The 21,670-nt window shown below is 33.8% G+C and overlaps 1 protein-coding gene across 11 annotated transcripts in view; it reads left to right on the top strand.

Moving 5' to 3' along the window:
- The window catches only part of LOC127735899 (G-protein coupled receptor dmsr-1-like), a 39,092-nt gene that overhangs the window by 8,753 nt on the left and 8,669 nt on the right, over positions 1-21,670 (top strand). For 10 of the 11 annotated variants that reach the window (XR_007998649.1, XR_007998648.1, XR_007998645.1 and 7 more), the window contains exon 1: positions 4,297-4,369. The exons of the other annotated variant lie outside the window; for it this stretch is intronic. The gene's annotated coding sequence lies outside the window, so the exon portion shown is untranslated. Of the gene's footprint in view, positions 1-4,296; positions 4,370-21,670 lie in introns of those variants that run through there. 11 annotated transcript variants of the gene reach the window in all.

Genomic DNA, 21,670 nt, shown 5'->3' with positions numbered 1-21,670 from the left:
CTATAACTCTACAAGGAGCATTCCAGTCCTTAGAAATTGCGTGTCATAACGTCCCCAATCAGAATGGACAACAACTTTATTGTGAACAAGAACTACAAAAAAATCTAGTTTAAAACAATTATTTCGTGGGAGATTTTTCTCTGTAAATCTCATATGTCACCTTATCATGTAGAGTGCACGCACAACATACATCTTCATGGTTAAAGGGATAAATCATAGATCCTCGCGGGGAAACAGTCAGTGCTTTACTCCCAAAATCTGGATCCCTGTACTTTAAATGGCATGGAATCGGTACACTCAGTGAAATTTGCGTTACAGGCAGACACATCAATCGGTAATAGCAAGGAATATTGTTATCTTTGCTTCATAATATCGAATTTAAATTTTTATTTTCATATCTGAGACGAGAATGAATTCTACAAAATTGTTATCAGTGTTAGATAAATAGCCAATTACGTCAAATTGTATTGGCGTGTAGTATCTGTTATATTATATGTAGTTCTTAACATAATTACTGTATATCACAATATATATTCCAAAAACATAATTAGAGGTTATAAACAAGAAAATCATAATCATCTTGAAGCACTTAAATCTAGCGTCACGCTTCTACTTTTGTATTTCATTGGATATTGCATTGAAATATTACCATTACTCTATGTAATAAGTTTTAAACAGAATAATTCGTGTCCTTCCAACAATTTTGGGATCTAAAGTAAAGGAAACATTGAAATTTTGTTTTATCTGTCTCTCAGCTATCTGGGGTATTGATAGAATGTGGTAGGTTTGTAGTCGTTAAACTCACCACTGAAAGTCCCTGAAGTAAATAAGGACATTATATATATATATAATTAGCACATTTACCCAATGATGCAGTGGGGGCCTAAGTGGCCGAGTGGTCTACGTAGTCAAACTACTGTATCACTAGCCAGTCAACACTGAGGTTGTGAGTTCGAATCCCGCACGGGGCGGGTGCACTCGACTCCGATCTTAATTGACTAGTCTTGTCAGTTTTCCTACCGAAGTTCGATGCTTCTCTCCGGGTACTCCGGCTTCCTCCACCTATAAAAACTGACCGCCACGAAATAGCACAATAGTGTTGAAAGTGGCGTTAAACACCAATCAATCAATCAATCAATCAATGATGTAGTGCATATGAAGCAGAGTTACTGACATGGATGTTTACTTTTAGAATTACAATGTTGAGTTAATGTATTTGTAATACAATTAGGGGCGAAGTTGTCAGAGTCAAATGTGTTGCGTAGTTGTTAGACTGCATGTAGCGATGACCTCATTCTTATATTACGAGGGTGTGAGCCTCGTCGCAAGTATTAGCAGAAATTTTAGGAGGCATTCGGTTTACAAACAATTTATAGAATTTTCGGTTTCTTTCCGACGATCGGTGGTATCCTTGGAATACGCTGGTTTGTTCCAATAAAGCTAACCCCCAAGGGTGACTGGGGAATAGAAGTATGGTCACCATTGGTCTTCCTCCGACCGACAGTAAAACCCTTGCCAAAGTGGGGCGTCCGTTTGGCTGTGCGGGATGTACAAATTTGCAGCCACGTCCGGTCAGAATGGGGACCTTAAATCCGATGTCTCATGTAAAGAGAGTGGCACGCTCTTTGCACGAATATGCATGAAATATTTGCCACTGGACGTTAAGCAACCAACAATCAATCAATCAATCCAATAAAGCTAACTGTCGTAAAATCGTATGAATATGAAGAATGTGACGTACAAACTAACATATTTGGAGAATTATTTATTCGAATATCATATGTTAATTCTTTAACAATTAAAACACGCAAACATGTATTAATTTTCAACTTTTAGAGCTAAATTCCACTTAAAAAGTCTCTAAAGGATGAAATAACAATCTTAAAATTTTAATTCGAGTGTTCAAGAATTGTAAATTCAACAATTTGCCTTGCGTTGCCTTTGAAAAAAATGGGACGATTATGTAACAGTGTCATTTATATCATATCAGGCTGTTAATGGCTTCACAGATACTACATTGTCACAATTTCCTTTATACACGTTTTTTCTTTCAGTTGTGTAAACCTGAATCTGGTCTTCAATTGGTTACTTCCACTGGGCTAAATGAAATATAAAAAAATAAGTGGATATGGTTTGTGTCATTTTGTTTATTTTTTATGGTCGGTTTGCTGTCTTATTGGCGTATTTCTTTTTATCTTATTTTTTTCTGTCCATATATGCTTAATTCGCTAAAAGAATATTGCGACGTTTTATATTTTTCTGCATGCTTTTGTCTGTTTCTGGTTGTTAGACATATCTTTATGCAACCTTGAACCAATCTTTCAGAATACTTAAAACACCCACTATTGTAAAAACATAAAAGTTCTACTTTCTTATTCCACTAACATGTCAGATTAATTGACTAGAATTGCCATTTTATTTCGAAAAGCGTGGCATTAACCTTGTAAAAGTCAAAGATTACTGAAGTTTTGTACCAGAGACGAAATCTAAGGAATAGCTTCTAAATTTATCAAACTGTACACTGTGCGTCAGCTGTTCTTAAACACAAACAACAATAAAACATACAAACCGATTTAAATAATACCAAAAATAGTCTAAGGTGAAAAATGTTAGTCAGATGAAAGAAATTATTATTTATGTCTAATAATTTTTTTTTCCCGATTTTTGATTTTTACCCGACAAATGTATCTGGTAGTACGCTTTGTACGTACTTACAGTATGTCAGTGCAGAAAAAGTTAAACTTGAGTTCAACTATTGTCATGAAATAGAATATTTGAAAAGATTTAATGAAGTTCTAGTTTTTGTTTCCTTTGTTGTGTCTATATATAGTTCAATCTGATTAAAGAAAGAACATTATTCTCCTAATGATTTAAAAAATGTTACCACGTGACATCACGGAAACGTCAATTTGTGTATGAAACAACTGGTACATTGCATGACGTCATTTACAATACAACTGCCTGCTGAGAAATGTTCAATATGGTACCAATGTAATGGGTAATTATAGAATAAATTGCTTTGCTGACACACACAAAAATCAGTACATAAAGTTAATAGTAATTTTCATTTGGCAATTTTGAATCTAACATTTCTTCATAATAGAAAAAAGGATATTGGGTATCCATCCGTGATGTCTATTTCCTATTTTTTTTTAGTTGTACGGGTATTTTCGTTGTACATCAATATCCGTGTTTTCGGTTGAAGCAAAATATTCTATATCGATTCATAAAAACTTTAATCCACACAATTGTAAACAATTTGTTTTATGAAATGAAACAATGTATCTTATACAATATAAATCACATCGTGTCTAAAACATTGTAGATTATCATTGGGTGTTGTGGACTTTTTTTATCATTTTATACCAAATTCGCCTTAATCAAATCTTTTGACGTACTAGACTCCGTTAAAAACCAGGCATTTGTAAATATACTTATTAATGCTGCAAATTTAAATGTTATTATTTTTATCTGGTCATGGCGTTCCAGCATGGAATACATATACAGATGTATGCTTTTACCAGGAATTACAGTAATAAGTGTTTATTAATTACAAACGGCAGCAATGTTAATATTGTAAATAGTTTGTGATTAGTAACCTATTAGTCTACCACATGCTATTTAACAGATAGGAAGAGTTTTACCATCTGTCTATAGAATGAAATAGTTTGTGTTGATCAGAAACAAATTAATTAATGCATTCTTCTAGGAAGTGTTTGGTTTTCTTTTATATTGCACTTTAGAAATACAGTAGTGTGACATAATACATGTGTTATACATGTACGCAAATGCAATTTAACCAGTCACATTATAGCGAAGATCCCTTTACTATACAATAGGTCTTTTGTGTTCTTATAGCTGGCATATCAGGGAATTCCTCCTAATTAAAAACTTGAACGATGACCAATATAGTTGATCATTTTCGGGTATAAATGATTTGTCAAAAACTTGCGTAATTGAAGCGTAGATGGAATTGAAGTTTCCAAAATACGTGTTTGGAGTGCTTATGAGTAAGAGTCCGTACAGTCATTTAAATCGACCATTTCCTTGAAATTTAGTCATTTGAAAATGTTGGAGCGTTCACCGACGTTTCAGTTTTTATTGGCGAGTCTGTTCTCGTCGTAAGTTCTTATATCATCGCCATGTCTACAATTGCAAAACTGATGTTTTTGTTTACAAATGTATAGGACAAAGAAGTAACAAATATACCTTTCTATTCGTTATGCTTTACTAACTTTCAATAAAAAGATATTACCCTCAGACGTAGAAAATTGTTTCCTTATATGAAATTTAAACCTCATATCACATGTTGTTTTAATTTCCACTATAAAGTGAATAAGATTGAATGATTGCGAGACGATTGATTAAGGTAAGTGTTCTTAGCAGGAGAAAATTAGTATTTTAAGGAATGAGTCCCTGCAAAACTAGTTTACCTGCCAACATATGCTTCTGTCTCTTAAGGATGGAACCTTGTCATTTTGTGTGGTTTTTTGGTGATATTTGTCACACAAGGATGTAATTATTTTGTTAATTCAAGTCTGTTGTAGTTTCGATTCAATTTGTTCACAATATTTCTACACTCCCGGCGATTAGAGTATGACAAAGTAACCTATGCACCATAAAAATCCGTATGTCGACCTGCATGCAAAAATCAATGTCGACCTGCATGTAAAAATCCGTATGTCGACCTGCATGCAGATGTCTTTTTATTTTATTGTTGGAATAATGTTGCGCACCCATTTAAAAAACATTATAGAATTGGTTTATATCGTGAAAATATAAATTTTTAAGATTCTTTTAATTCATTTTGTACAGAAACAGGTTAATTGGTTATCATTTTCATCTTTATACGCAACATCTAATATCTACCACTCAGTCTGATTTGATCTAAAAACACTAATGGTGCTGTTGTGTGAAGAACACCTAATATTTATCCATTGATATTGATCTATAAATAATAATGGTACTGTTATATGTGAGGATTACATAATCGTACTTCAAGTTTTCTCAAATATCAGAATTTAACAGGATATATGATTATCTATTTCAATATGCTACTGTAGTATCGTAATATCGATGCATGAAATTATAACATTATTTACGGAAGAAAGAAATGGCGCGATCAGGGAAAACGTAAGGATGACTATGTATGTTTTTTACTTCCTGTATTACTACATTGAAAATTAAAACAGCAGACAAATAAGATGATATGCATGAAATACATTTATTCTACCATTGACTATAAAACACCGAAATTTTAGGTGCATAGTAATTAATAAATTCTAGCTTATTTGTTTTTGTTTCTTTTATTACAAAGTGTAAGTACGTTCTTATGTAGGTTGATAACAGAAGAACGCCCAGTTCTAAACATTGATAATATATCGATATAAAACTCACTGACTCGTAAACAAATATCCGGAACACCTTGCCGAACAAAAATTAATTGCCAACCTGTTTCGTGTTGAGCTTTCTAGCCTTGGCTTTCTTTCTTCTGAATCAATGTTATCTTCGAACGATATTATTGCACCATGCAAACAATGGCATTTCTCAATTAAAGGAAGGCAGAAAAGCGGTTCCAATCAATTTTTATGTTTAAGCCAACAATGCATTGTGTTAAAAGACGTAAATCATACATCGCCTTTTGAAATTGATTTCATCCATGCTGATCAATCTGATAAGAATTTTCTTAAATGTCAAAACTTTAACATTATAAGACCACTTCCTTCACACAATACACGCCTTCGGTTTCAAAATATTTACCTTGACTGCACCGAGTTGTCGTTCTTCCAGGAAATATTAAATGCTATGCAGACAGAAAAAAAATGACATTCAGTAATGTGTCATAGTAAACACTTATTGACTCGTTGTAAGGAGGAATTCCCTGATATGCCAGCTATTGCTTTAGGTATATATCATGTATCAAAATCAAGGATTCTTGTGTTAAACTTTCCATGCATATTGCTGATGGTAACTTACTTGGTCGGGTTATTTCTTTCCTTTAAATTTTTTCAAAGTTATGCGTACAATTTAGGTTTTATACTCGAGAAACTGTTTTCTACTAGACAACTCATCTGTTCCGCTGCTCTACGATTGCATACATTGCAAGTAGGAGAGATCGATTACGGGGAGTAGGAATGATCGATTACAGGGGGGTAGGAGAGATCGATTACGGGGAGTAGGAATGATCGATTACAGGGGGTAGGAGAGATCGATTACGGGGAGTAGGAGAGATCGATTACAGGGGAGTAGGAGAGATCGATTACAGGGGAGTAGGAGAGATCGATTACAGGGGAGTAGGAGAGATCGATTACGGGGAGTAGGAGAGATCGATTACGGGGAGTAGGAGAGATCGATTACGGGGAGTAGGAGAGATCGATTACAGGGGAGTAGGAGATATCGATTACGGGGAGTAGGAGAGATCGATTACAGGGGAGTAGGAGAGATCGATTACGGGGAGTAGGAGAGATCGTTTACGGGGAGTAGGAGAGATCGATTACAGGGGAGTAGGAGAAATCGATTACGGGGAGTAGGAGAGATCGATTACCGGGAGGGACTGAATTATTCGTGTTGATCACTGTATGTTGACCTAGGTATTTGGTTATTCTTGATTGATTACTGTCTCGTTGAAGTATACCCCACATCTCCTTTTATTTACACGCTTTTTGAATAGTGGATTTATTTTTACCTTTAAAAAGATATCAATCATTATAATAGTTTGTGGCATAAAAGACATCGTTCAGTATGCTTTACCGCGTTCAGTGCTTTTTTTTAATTAAAGCATTGGAAGATGAATGCACTTATGCCATACAATTCATGGAGACATCTCTAATTGATTGTTTAAATAATTGATTGTAATTGTGTTTTGGTTTTAAAGTATTTTTATTAAGTAATTTGTTGGACAGTGTATAATAGAATTTGTAGGATATACCTTAACATCAAGTTTTTGCATTGGTAACACGAAATACAGGTGTTACTTTTTTATTCTTAAAATCCATGCATCTCAAGTGTGTAGTTTCTATCTTTTTTGTAATGTTTATTTTCATTTTCATTTATATTTTTGATATGATGTCTTTCTTAAAAAAATACAATAGAAACTTAAATTTGATATCTGAATATCTCACATTCAAATGACTTTGTCGTTAAATTGATGTTTTTTTTTTTTAAATACCCCAGTATTTCAAAAGCTAAAATCTTAAAAGGTCAATTTCCAAGGTTGATGTTATTCTTCAAACGTAAATTAATTTCTAAGATTTCAACCCAATAAAAGTTGATTTTTATAATCATTTCCATTTAAGCACTGCTATTAATTTTTTTCTAAATAAACGATAAAACATAAACATCATATATTGACCAAAATCTTGTACCAAATGTGTAAAAATAGTATTGGTTATCTGTTTAATTCTGTACACGAAACATGTATTAATTATCTTTAATTGTTCGCCATTTTAGTAATGTGCGTCATTTTGCAGTGACTTAATTTTTTTTTCTTCCAAAACACCAAAAAGCTAGAAAAAAAATCCATTGTTTTCTTACATCAATCTTGATCAGCTCGTAACATGAACACTTTTTAGAATTGTAATATGCCAGTAACTTCCGCTTTAATGTTTAAAACATAAAACACAGCTAAATTGTCAAAATATGACGTGGATTTCCGGTTGTCAATTTGAACGTCAAATAACATTCAATTATTATTGTATTTTAATATGTAAATATTTTTGGAGGAGACTAATAGTACAAAGCTAACGAGTTATTGGCATCTGCCTACAGAAGATTTAGTTGCAGCTCAACGCTATCAACGGGTCTTTGTATACACATGAAAACGTAATTATTTTGCGATTCGTTTGTAAGCCTTCGCTCTAATAAATCAATTGGTCTGTCTAAATATTTGGCTTTGGATAAATAAGGGATATGTTCAATATGCATAAGGCAATTGGAGGTCATGTTTTTTCTCTCGCTTTCAGAGAAACATGTAATCAAATTGATTCGTTAAAGCGTAAACAGTTACCATTGATTCAGCACCACTTATTTATGTGTGCTTCAAATGTTAAATTGTAATACAAATAAAATACAAGGAGATGTCGAGTATTGACAATTAACGCACTATCATTTAATGTATTAATTTAAACCATTGCAAGTGATATTTAATGGCCTAACGAGTAGGTTTTTCAAGGTTTGTTCGATAAAGTATCGGTAATATTTTTGTTAATGATTCCTTTTCAGAGAGTATGAATTTGTAGTTATATACATTCTATACCGTTATGATAGACTTAAGCAGAAATTCTGAACTTATTCTAATTGAACGTTCTTTTATAAAATTATATTTTTTTTATTCAATTGATCGAGCTTAAAAGGGGTTGAGCTATAAATAGATATCTTGTTTATTTCTGCTATATATTCATGCGTCTGTCACAAGTGAGAACTCTGATCACTATATATATATAGACTCTGAATTTGTCATTTTGGAATTTGATGCTGTTAACAAATCTTTCATATATAAAGTCACTGTGAAATTTATTCGCAGATCTTTGATACTCACTGTGAAACCTATTCGCAGATCTTTGATAGTCACTGTGAAACTTATTCGCAGATCCTGATAGTCACTGTAAAATTTATTCGCAGATCTTTGATAGTTACTGTGAAACTTATTCGCAGATCCTGATGGTCACTGTGAAACTTATTCGCAGATCTTTGATACTCACTGTGGAACTTATTCGCAGATCTTTGATAGTCACTGTGAATTTTATTCGCAGATCTTTGATAGTCACTGAAATTTATTCGCAGATCTTTGATACTCACCTGATAGTCACTGTGAAACTTATTCGCAGATCTTTGATAATCACTGTGAAACTTATTCGCAGATCTTTGATAGTCACTGTGAAATTTATTCGCAGATCTTTGATACTCACCTGATAGTCACTGTGAAACTTATTCGCAGATCTTTGATAGTCACTGTGAAATTTATTCGCAGATCTTTGATACTCACCTGATAGTCACTGTGAAACTTATTCGCAGATCTTTGATAGTCACTGTGAAACTTATTTGCAGATCCTGATAGTCAATGTGAAACTTATTCGCAGATCCTGATAATCACTGTGAAACTTATTCGCAGATCCTGATAGCCACTGTGATATTATTTGCAGATCTTCGATACTCACTGTGAAACTTATTCGCAGATCCTGATAGTCACTGTGAAATCTCTTAGCAGATCTTTGATAGTTACTGTGAAATTCATTCGCAGATATTTAATTGTCACTAAATTTATTTGAAACTAATTAAGACTGGGGTGAATAAGTACTTTATATATTGGAAGGACACCTATCAATGAGACGGCAACTTAAAGACACCAAAAATTTAAAGGCATTTTGAGGTAAGCATAACAAAATCGTATATTTCACGTTTAATTTGTGTTTTGGGGAAGTTTGCCCTATCCTTTATGAATGGATAAATAATTATGTTATTCATAAAACATTAACATGTAATATACATTGATGATTTCTGTAACTTGACTAAATTCAATAAGATGCCGCCAAGATGTACTATTAGAAGTTCTGCTAGAAGTATCAAACGTGATTCTCTCGCATTGATTTTTCTAATAAAAATTCAATTCATGCAGCATATTGATACCAAAATTTTCAACTCAATGAAGTTTCGCTGTTGATGGGCTAACTGTAAAATGAAAATGTCTAAATACAAGCATCATTTAGATCTCCATGGGAATGGTTATTTAATCTAACTCTCAAAAACTGACTATAAATTCTTCACATTTTGGATTGAAATTTTATATTGAAAAAGATGTCACATGAAGCATGATGACTAACGTTATTAGGTTTCCAGTTTTATACAATGCAGAATTTAAATAAATGAAGGAATATTAATCAAAATGCACTTCATTGTCTTAGCTTCATCGTATACTTGAAAGAAAAAGAGTAGTCAAACCAAGTTTATAACTACTAATAACGCCATTGGTCTACTCTTGAGTCTGAATATTTGAATCTTTCTGTCTTACAGGGGGACACCTTTAATGTTTTTTTCTTGTAATAGAATATTAATGTGTGTTGATAGTTGTTCATAACTGATCACTCTAAGGTGAAAAGTTACAATTCTAGTCAAACCAACTGAAGAAAAATGTCCAAATAGATGAATCGGAATTTTGACATTGATTAAGTTAACTTTCTTTATACATGATAATTGTCTGCCGAAATTGTGGATTTTTATATAACAACAAGTGAGGCCATACCGTGAAGGAGGGATAGTGAACTATGTGCTGTTTGAGGAATAGTAAACAGTGTATAATTACAAAATCTTTTCAACGCATTATATTTTTATTTAGCTTCTTCATGACTCTTTTTATCAATAAAGGTATACGAAGACATTTTCTCAATTAACACAGACTTTGCTAACGCTCTTCAACTTATTAGAGAAGAAAGTGAAACCTTGAACTCTGAATTACAGAACAGAGAGGGAAATGTTATACTCTGAATGACAGAACAGAGAGTAATGTTATACTCTGAATGACAGAACAGAGAGAGAAATGTTATACTCCGAATGACAGAACACAGAGAGAAATGTTATACTCCGAATGACAGAACAGAGAGAGAAATGTTATACTCCGAATGATAGAACAGAGAGAGAAAAGTTATACTCCGAATGACAGAACAGAGAGAGAAAAGATATACTCCGAATGGTAGAACAGAGAGAAATGTTATACTCTGAATGACAGAACAGAGAGAAATGTTATACTCTGAATGACAGAACTGAGAGAGAAATGTTCTACTCCGAATGACAGAACAGAGATAGAAATGTTATACTTCGAATGACAGAACAGAGATGGAAATGTTATACTCCGAATGACAGAACACAGAGAGAAATGTTATACTCCGAATGACAGAACACAGAGAGAAATTTTATACTCTGAATGACAGAACTGAGAGAGAAATGTTATACTCCAAAAGATAAAACAGAGAGAGAAATCTTATACTCTGAATGACAGAACAGAGATAGAAATGTTATACTCCGAATGACAGAACACAGAGAGAAATGTTATACTCCGAATGACAGAACAGAGAGAGAAATGTTTTACTCCGAATGACAGAACAGAGAGAGAAATGTTATACTCCGAATGACAGAACAGAGAGAGAAATGTTATACTCCAAATGACAGAACAGAGAGAGAGAAATGTTATACTCCGAATGATAAAACAGAGAGAGAAAAGTTATACTCCGAATGACAGAACAGAGAGAGAAAGGTTATACTCTAAAAGACAGAACAGAGAGAGAAATGTTATACTCCGAATGACAGAACAGAGAGAGAAAGGTTATACTCTAAAAGACAGAACAGAGAGAGAAATGTAATACTCCGAATGACAGAACAGAGAGAGAAATGTTATACTCCGAATGACAGAACAGAGAGAGAAATGTTATACTCCGAATGACAGAACAGAGAGAGAAATGTTATACTCTGAATGACAGAACAGAGAGAAATGTTATACTCTGAATGACAGAACAGAGAGAAATGTTATACTCTGAATGACAGAACTGAGAGAGAAATGTTCTACTCCGAATGACAGAACAGAGATAGAAATGTTATACTCCGAATGACAGAACAGAGATAGAAATGTTATACTCCGAATGACAGAACACAGAGAGAAATGTTATACTCCGAATGACAGAACAGAGATAGAAATGATATACTCCGAATGACAGAACACAGAGAGAAATGTTATACTCCGAATGACAGAACAGAGAGAGAAATGTTATACTCTGAATGACAGAACAGAGAGAGAAATGTTATACTCCAAATGATAAAACAGAGAGAGAAATCTTATACTCTGAATGACAGAACAGAGATAGAAATGTTATACTCCGAACGACAGAACAGAGATAGAAATGTTATACTCCGAATGACAGAACACAGAGAGAAATGTTTTACTCCGAATGACAAAACAGAGAGAGAAATGTTATACTCTGAATGACAGAACAGAGATAGAAATGTTATACTCCGAATGACAGAACAGAGAGAGACAAATGTTATACTCCGAATGACAGAACAGAGAGAGAGAAACGTTATACACTGAATGACAGAACAGAGAGAGAAATGTTATACTCCGAATGACAGAACAGAGAGAGAAATGTTATACTCCGAATGACAGAACAGAGATAGAAACGTTATACTCCGAATGACAGAACAGAGAGAGAAATGTAATACTCCGAATGACAGAACAGAGAGAAAATGTAATACTCCGAATGACAGAACAGAGATAGAAATGTTTTACTCCGAATGACAGAACAGAGAGAGAAATGTTATACTCTGAATGACAGAACAGAGATAGAAATGTTATACTCCGAATGACAGAACAGAGAGAGACAAATGTTATACTCCGAATGACAGAACAGAGAGAGAAACGTTATACACTGAATGACAGAACAGAGAGAGAAATGTTATACTCCGAATGACAGAACAGAGAGAGAAATGTTATACTCCGAATGACAGAACAGAGATAGAAATGTTATACTCCGAATGACAGAACAGAGAGAGAAATGTAATACTCCGAATGACAGAACAGAGAGAAAATGTAATACTCCGAATGACAGAACAAAGATAGAAATGTTTTACTCCGAATGACAGAACAGAGAGAGAGAAATCTTATACTCCGAATGATAAAACAGAGAGAGAAAAGTTATACTCCGAATGACAGAACAGAGAGAGAAATGTTATACTCCGAATGACAGAACAGAGAGAGAGAAATCTTATACTCCGAATGATAAAACAGAGAGAGAAAAGTTATACTCCGAATGACAGAACAGAGAGAGAAACGTTATACTCCGAATGACAGAACAGAGAGAGAAAGGTTATACTCTAAAAGACAGAACAGAGAGAGAAATGTCATACTCCGAATGACAGAACAGAGAGAGAAAAGTTATACTCTAAAAGACAGAACAGAGAGAGAAATGTTATACTCCGAATGACAGAACAGAGAGAGAAATGTTATACTCCGAATGACAGAACAGAGAGAGAAATGTTATACTCCGAATGACAGAACAGAGAGAGAAATGTTATACTCTGAATGACAGAACAGAGAGAAATGTTATACTCTGAATGACAGAACAGAGAGAGAAAGGTTATACTCTGAATGACAGAACAGAGAGAGAAAGGTAATACTCTGAATGACAGAACAGAGAGAGAAAGGTTATACTCTGAATGACAGAACAGAGAGAGAAAGGTAATACTCTGAATGACAGAACAGAGAGAGAAAGGTTATACTCTGAATGACAGAATAGAGAGAGAAAGGTTATACTCTGAATGACAGAACAGAGAGAGAAAGGTAATACTCTGAATGACAGAACAGAGAGAGAAAGGTTATACTCTGAATGACAGAACAGAGAGAGAAATGTTATACTCCGAATGATAAAACAGAGAGAGAAATGTTATATTCCGAATGACAGTACAGAGAGAAATGTTATACTCTGAATGACAGAACAGAGAGAAATGTTATACTCTGAATGACAGAACTGAGAGAGAAATGTTCTACTCCGAATGACAGAACAGACAAAGAAATGTTATCCTCCGAATGACAGAACAGAGATAGAAATGTTATACTCCGAATGACAGAACAGAGAGAGAAATGTTATATCCTGAATCACAGAACAGAGAGAGAAATGTTATACTCCAAATGATAAAACAGAGAGAGAAATCTTATACTCTAAATGACAGAACAGAAATAGAAATGTTATACTGCGAATGACAGAACAGAGAGAGAAATGTTCTACTCCGAATGACAGAACAGAGAGAGAAATGTTATACTCCGAATGATAAAACAAAGAGAGAAAAGTTATACTCCGAATGACAGAACAGAGAGAGAAACGTTATACACCGAATGACAGAACAGAGAGAGAAAGGTTATACTCTAAAAGACAGAACAGAGAGAGAAATGTTATACTCCGAATGACAGAACAGAGAGAGAAATGTTATACTCCGAATGATAGAACAGAGAGAGAAAAGTTATACTCCGAATGACAGAACAGAGAGAGAAAGGTTATATTCTGAATGACAGAACAGAGAGAGAAATGTTATACTCCGAATGACAGAACAGAGAGAGAGAAATGTTATACTCCGAATGATAAAACAGAGAGAGAAAAGTTATACTCCGAACGACAGAACAGAGAGAGAAAGGTTATATTCTGAATGACAGAACAGAGAGAGAAATGTTATACTCCGAATGACAAAACAGAGAGAGAAATGTTATACTCTGAATGACAGAACAGAGAGAGAAAAGTTATACTCCGAATGACAGAACAGAGAGAGAAAGGTTATATTCTGAATGACAGAACAGAGAGAAAGGTTATACTCTGAATGACAGAACAGAGAGAGAAATGTTATACTCTGAATGATAGAACAGAGAGAAAGGTTATACTCCGAATGACAGAACAGAGAGAGAAAGGTTATATTCTGAATGACAGAACAGAGAGAAAGGTTATACTCTGAATGAAAGAACACAGAGAGAAATGTTATACTCTGAATGATAGAACAGAGAGAAAGGTTATACTCCGAATGACAGAACAGAGAGAGAAATGTTATACTCTGAATGATAGAACAGAGAGAAAGGTTATACTCCGAATGACAGAACAGAGAGAGAAAGGTTATATTCTGAATGACAGAACAGAGAGAAAGGTTATTCTCTGAATGACAGAACAGAGAGAGAAATGTTATACTCTGAATGATAGAACAGTGAGAGAAATGTTATACTCCGAATGACAAAACAGAGAGAGAAATGTTATACTCTGAATGACAGAACAGAGAGAGAAAGGTTATAATCCGAATGACAGAACAGAGAGAGAAAGTTTATATTCTGAATGACAGAACAGAGAGAAAGGTTATACTCTGAATGACAGAACAGAGAGAGAAATATTATACTCTGAATGATAGAACAGAGAGAAAGGTTATACTCCGAATGATAAAACAGAGAGAGAAAGGTTATATTCTGAATGACAGAACAGAGAGAAAGGTTATACTCTGAATGACAGAACAGAGAGAGAAATGTTATTCTCTGAATGATAGAACAGAGAGAAAGGTTATACTCCGAATGACAGAACAGAGAGAGAAATGTTATACTCTGAATGATAGAACGGAGAGAAAGGTTATACTCCGAATGACAGAACAGAGAGAGAAAGGTTATATTCTGAATGACAGAACAGAGAGAAAGGTTATACTCTGAATGACAGAACAAAGAGAGAAAGGTTATACTCTGAATGATAGAACAGAGAGAAAGGTTATACTCCGAATGACAGAACAGAGAGAGAAAGGTTATATTCTGAATGACAGAACAGAGAGAAAGGTTATACTCTGAATGACAGAACAGAGAGAGAAATGTTATACTCTGAATGATAGAACAGAGAGAAAGGTTATACTCCGAATGACAGAACAGAGAGAGAAAGGTTATATTCTGAACGACAGAACAGAGAGAAAGGTTATATTCTGAATGACAGAACAGAGAGAGAAATGTTATACTCTGAATGATAGAACAGAGACAAAGGTTATACTCCGAATGACAGAACAGAGAGAGAAAGGTTATATTCTGAATGACAGAACAGAGAGAAAGGTTATACTCTGAATGACAGAACAGAGAGAGAAAGGTTATATTCTGAATGACAGAACAGAGAGAGAGAAAGGTTATACTCTGAATGACAGAACAGAGAGAGAAAGGTTATATTCTGAATGACAGAACAGAGAGAGAAATTCTGAATGACAGAACAGAGAGAGAAAGGTTATATTCTGAATGACAGAACAGAGAGAGAAAGGTTATATTCTGAATGACAGAACAGAGAGAGAAAGGTTATATTCTGAATGACAGAACAGAGAGAGAAAGGTTATATTCTGAATGACAGAACAAAGAGAGAAAGGTTATACTCCGAATGACAGAACAGAGAGAAAGGTTTTACCCTGAATGTCAGAACAGAGAGAGAAAGGTTATACTCTGAATGACAGAACAGAGAGAGAAAGGTTATATTCTGAATGACAGAACAGAGAGAGAAAGGTTATACTCTGAATGACAGAACAGAGAGAGAAAGGTTATATTCTGAATGACAGAACAGAGAGAGAAAGGTTATACTCTGAATGACAGAACAGAGAGAGAAAGGTTATATTCTGAATGACAGAACAGAGAGAGAAATGTTGTATTCTGAATGACAGAACAGAGAGAGAAAGGTTATACTCTGAATGATAGAACAGAGAGAGAAATGTTATATTCTGAATGACAGAACAGAGAGAGAAAGGTTATACTCTGAATGATAGAACAGAGAGAGAAATGTTAAATTCTGAATGACATGCTTATTCAATAATCAATAGGTTAAACATTTTTTTAAATTGAAAGACATCGTTACTAAGAATAATAAACGAAGCATTAGATATTTTTTACTCTTTTTTTTTAAAGTCCATTTGAAGGTACATATATCCCATTATGATTACATTCCAACTCTGGGTTAAAGAGTTCTCTGTGGTATTATACATTGTTTATATAAGACATTCCGTACCATAAGACATGGTTCTGGTAGTAAATGTTATTAAGTTTTCAGGTGTGACTAGATCAAATTACGAACCAGTATAGTTATAATTTGCCATGTCAATTTCTTGTACAATGATTCAATGAACCAATCTTTATGAGTGAAAATAACATAATTTTCAGCCGTTTAGACGTGGAGCTGTTCTATTACCATAATTATTAAGAGTGATGCGCCTGAAATATATTTTTATTATGTCATGTTACATTCAAATTACAGCTAAATTACCAGCGTGGTATTGATATATTACCTTATATTTAAAACACACGGCGCTTTAATACCGGAAAAGTCTTTCCACATCCATACAGGGCGGAAAGGAAAGTATTCGATCAATAACCACGGCATTCATCTTACTTAAAATTCACAACAATAACTTTAAATGATCATGTTTGCATAATGGCATTTTCATTTATTTATCTACCATTCCGATGTTTCACGAAGAAAAAATGTAGTTTATTAAATTTTTATGCTAAAGTAATATGAGATTGATTAAATTTCTGTATTTACATAGATACTTTAAGTGTAAATCAGGGCGTAAATGGTAAATTTTAACGATTTTATCAATTTCCACCGCTTTAATGTGGTAAGTATTTTTACATGTACCTTGTGCAAAAGTTGTATGACCTGTATAGTACAGGTTGATAACTGACAATGTTTTTATGAATCAAATACATTTTCGTAAACAGTTTTTATTTACTTTTCATAATAACGATGCTCAATTGCAGAAGTTCACGTGTTAACTCTCGTGTCTTTTCTTTTAAATGATTGTTAAAACGGTGTATAAAACATCGAACTTTAATTTAGATTGCTTAAATAACATAAATAATTGAAATAATTGGGGTCCATGTTTGTTTTTACTTAACCATTGTTTAAGTTGGCAATGAAACGTATTAACTTACTTTACCTTTGATTAAATTTAAATAATATTTTTAGATTTTTTATTGAGAAAATATGTCATAAAGTAGCATCTCAACCAAAAAACCATTAAAACGAGAGATAGAAATATGGAATTTCACTTGAAATGGATCAAAAGAATTGGTTTAGTAAACAACATGATATGTTTTCTATAAAAATCTCTTTGTTCATTTCAGTCGTTCATTGGAAATAATAATGGAGTATAATAAATCTATTATATTTTCATCTGATAGTATCGCTTGAAGCTCTAATTGAAAAGAAAAGGCTGAGAATTATTGGTCCAGTGAATTATTGGTCCATTGAATTATTGGTCCAGAGAATTATTGGTCCAGTGAATAAATATGACAAGAACTAAAAGCACTAGGTGAAAATTTTGTAATCCAAAGAGAACAATATTGATTTAATTTTGAACTTGGCTTTGTTTTTGGGTTTTTTTTTTGGGTTTTTTTTAGTTGCATCGTTCCGTGCACTTAAATATATTATGAAACGTTCTTAATTTGATATTTTAATTAGGTCACTACAAATAGAATCCCTGTTGTCTTAGAAATTACATCCCCACGTGCATCTCTGAGGAAAATAGTATTGTTGTTTCATCGGTACTCTTTTGTAATAAGATATTGTTACCTTCGTGCATATTCAGGACGAGCACTAATTAAACAATGAAACTATTTATAAGGTTCTACATAGTGGTCTGGGATGAAGGACGGGTAAACTTTGACTGCACTTTAAAACAAGGGAATTTCTGTAAAGACAACATTGAAGTCTAATTAATGAGAGGTACTGTGGGACACTGTTTTATCTTTAAACGTTTGTATTCTTTTCAACCCCAAAATTTAGCATTTTTTCCGAGCAGATTTTATGTACTGAAAGTTGTATCTACTTGAAGTTGGATATTTTGTAGAGGCTGCACGTGTATATCGTTTTTGTAATGTTCATAAATTATGCTCGATCCATATAGGAACATTTTTGGAAGTCCAAAGAAGGTGAGGGTTTACTGTAGAAACTTGTGGAAATAAATCTTTCATTTTATTTTCCTACAGTAGTAGCCCTGAAGGTCAAAGCAAAATGATGACCGATATCAATAAACCAAGTATGATATATAACATTAAAATCTCGTTTTGTATATTTTTTATATATATATATACAAAAATGGACATTGCACTATGTCGAGCTTAATATAATTTATGACGTTGGAATTCGAAATTTATTTAGCCGTACAGTGGCCAATATAAGATCGACCTATAATTACCACTACAATGAAATCATTATTACGAAATTTTCAAAGTGCAATAATATCAAAACAGCAAAGATCTTGAATAAAGGAGTCGTGTCATTTTGTTTATATGCAAAAGGGAAACGTCGTTCACATCAATAATATATTTATTATTCCTTTGAATTTAATGAAAATTGGGGATTTTTTGGCAAATCAAGCCAAGGTTTTTACAGAAAATCCACAGACTTTACCTCTGGGTTTTTCGTTATCAGATTTTAAACCTATTTTATTCACTTGTTTATTTATATTATGCTACCGTTTATTGTTTACAAAAGGTCCTCAAAATCATTTACACTCTAAAAGTGCTGAGTCACTGCACACTAGAAAGTGTAATTAAATGGATCCATATTTGTACTTGCTTTGAAGTATTATGTATTCTTGAAAAATTGTTTTAGGGAAATCATTGGTAGCACTGCATTCAGTAATCCCCTACCGATTTAGTATCGAATTAAATCAAGTTTAAGAGTACAAGAGAAAATGCTGCTGATTTTATATACAATTTTCAAATGTGTAGCATTGAAACAACAAACGGGTAGATAATCCTAAAACTTCACAATGCAAATGTATTTGAAAAAAGGAAAATCATGCTGTTTTTTTTTTTTTTGCATAACGAAAGTTCGAATTAAATTAAAGCAGAGAAGTTACAACAACATTAGTTTTAATTAAATTGTTTTCTCCGAACGAAAGTTTATTCTAACGGTTTATTCGATTTATCAAGTAAAACACAGAAATTCAAATGTCCCGGAATAGAAAATCATTTTACAATAACAATAACTATTAAAATGCATTTAGAATAATGACATCACCCTAAAATTACATTTTCATTTGTTTTTAGAAGTACTTTGAGATCATTATTAGATTTTCTAATGCAATTTTCATTCTGAAAATAATTGCTGCATTCAACTTGAAAAAATTTGCACAGCATTTCATATGGTATAAATGAAACTGCAGTTTTGGTTTATGAATATTTATGGGGAAACATTACAACTGAAAGTCATTCAATCTCTACTCTTCATAACATGTCATTAGTACATGTTTGTTTATGTAAATTTTCGAACATTAATAGAAGATTGCAATGATTATGAGATAATTAAGCAGGTCAAGATCAACTCTTAATTATTACCATTTCATATTCTAAATTGTATAAATAAAGGAAAGCGTTAATAAGATTGATAAAAAATTCTGCTTAAAAATGAAATACATGCATATGCTATTTAAATTGTATTCTTTCGTCAGTGTATATAAATATGTAAGAGTCTTAAGAAATCATCCAACCAGAAAACCTGGAAATTGCTTCACACACAAAGAAACATATACAAGTGTAAAGATTAGAACAAAGAAATTGTATAAAAATAATCGATTTTATAAAATGAAATTTAGTATGGAAATGGGAAATATGTCAAAAACACAACAACCCGACCAAAGAACAGAAAACAGACGAAGGCCACCAATGTGTCTTCAACACAGCGAGAAAATCCAGCACCAGGAGGCGGGCTTCAGCTGGCCCCTAAACAAAAATGTGTTCTTGTTCAGTGAAAATGGACGTCACACTAAACTTTAAAACATATAAATGAACTAAAATTAAAAAAAACATACAAGACTAGCAAAGGCCAGAGGCTCCTGACTTGGGACAGGCTTAAAAATGTGGCGGGGTTAAACATGTTTTGTGAGATCTCCACCCTCCCCATTACCTCTAGCCAATGTATATTAAACAAACACACAGCAATACGTACAATAAAACTCAGTTTAAAAGAAGTCCGAGTCCGATGTCAGAATAGGTAACAAAAGAAACTAAGCAAAATGACAATGATACATAAATTAACAAAGGACTACCAGCAGTTACTGACATGCCAGCTCCAGACCTCAATTAAACTGATTGAAAGATTATGTCTTCATCATATGAAAATCAAGCACAATCCCTCCCGTCAGGGGTTTAGTATCATATCATCATAAATATATGAGAAGAACATAACCCGTATATTATAGAACTACATGTATGTTTGTCGACACAACACATGACCTTCGTCAGTGCTGTCTTTTTTTTCAATATGAAATACTACATTGTTAAAATTATGTGCGCTCCCTTGTTTATCTACAATTCTTAATGATGAAACTCTTGAAATCTACCCACATTTTGTTAAAACTAAATTTGTACAGTATACACGAGTACAAGAACAGTTTTTGTCAAACTTTTCACTAAACGATGTTCAGTTTGTACAATGTATAATTTTCAGGATTTCAGCAAGAAGAATAAGTTGTCCATTTACATTGATATTTTTGCTCATATTTGAAGGCCGTTCAGTGACTTACAGTTGCGTACATTCTCGTCCCTTGGTCTCTGGTGGATTGTCTCGTCCTTTGGTCTCTGGTGGATTGTCTTGTCATTTGGTATCTGGTGGATTGTCTCGTCCTTTGGTCTCTGGTGGATTGTCTCGTCCTTTGGTCTCTGGTGGATTGTCGCGTCTTTTGGTCTCTAGTGGATTGTCTCGTCCTTTGGTCTCTGGTGGATTGTCGCGTCCTTTGGTCTCTGGTGGATTGTCTCGTCCTTTGGTCTCTGGTGGATTGTCTCGTCCTTTGGTCTCTGGTAGATTGTCTCGTCCTTTGGTCTCTAGTGGATTGTCTCGTCCTTTGGTCTCTGGTGGATTGTCGCGTCCTTTGGTCTCTGGTGGATTGTCGGGTTCCTTGGTCTCTGGTGGATTGTCTGTCTTGTCCTTTGGTCTCTGGTGAATTGTCTTGTCCTTTGGTCTCTGTTGGATTGTCTTGTCCTTTGGTCTTTGGTGGATTGTCGCGTCCTTTGGTCTCTGGTGGATTGTCTCGTCCTTTGGTCTCTGGTGGATTGTCGGGTTCTTTGGTCTCAGGTGGATTGTCTCGTCCTTTGGTCTCTAGTGGATTGTTGCGTCCTTTGGTCTCTGGTGGATTGTCTCGTTGT

This window comes from Mytilus californianus, unplaced genomic scaffold (genome assembly GCF_021869535.1).
Source record: "Mytilus californianus isolate M0D057914Y unplaced genomic scaffold, xbMytCali1.0.p SCAF_3, whole genome shotgun sequence".
NCBI lineage: Eukaryota > Metazoa > Mollusca > Bivalvia > Mytilida > Mytilidae > Mytilus > Mytilus californianus.
The sequence above is the reverse complement of the archived record's forward strand: the minus strand, read 5'-3'. Positions and strand labels throughout refer to the sequence as shown.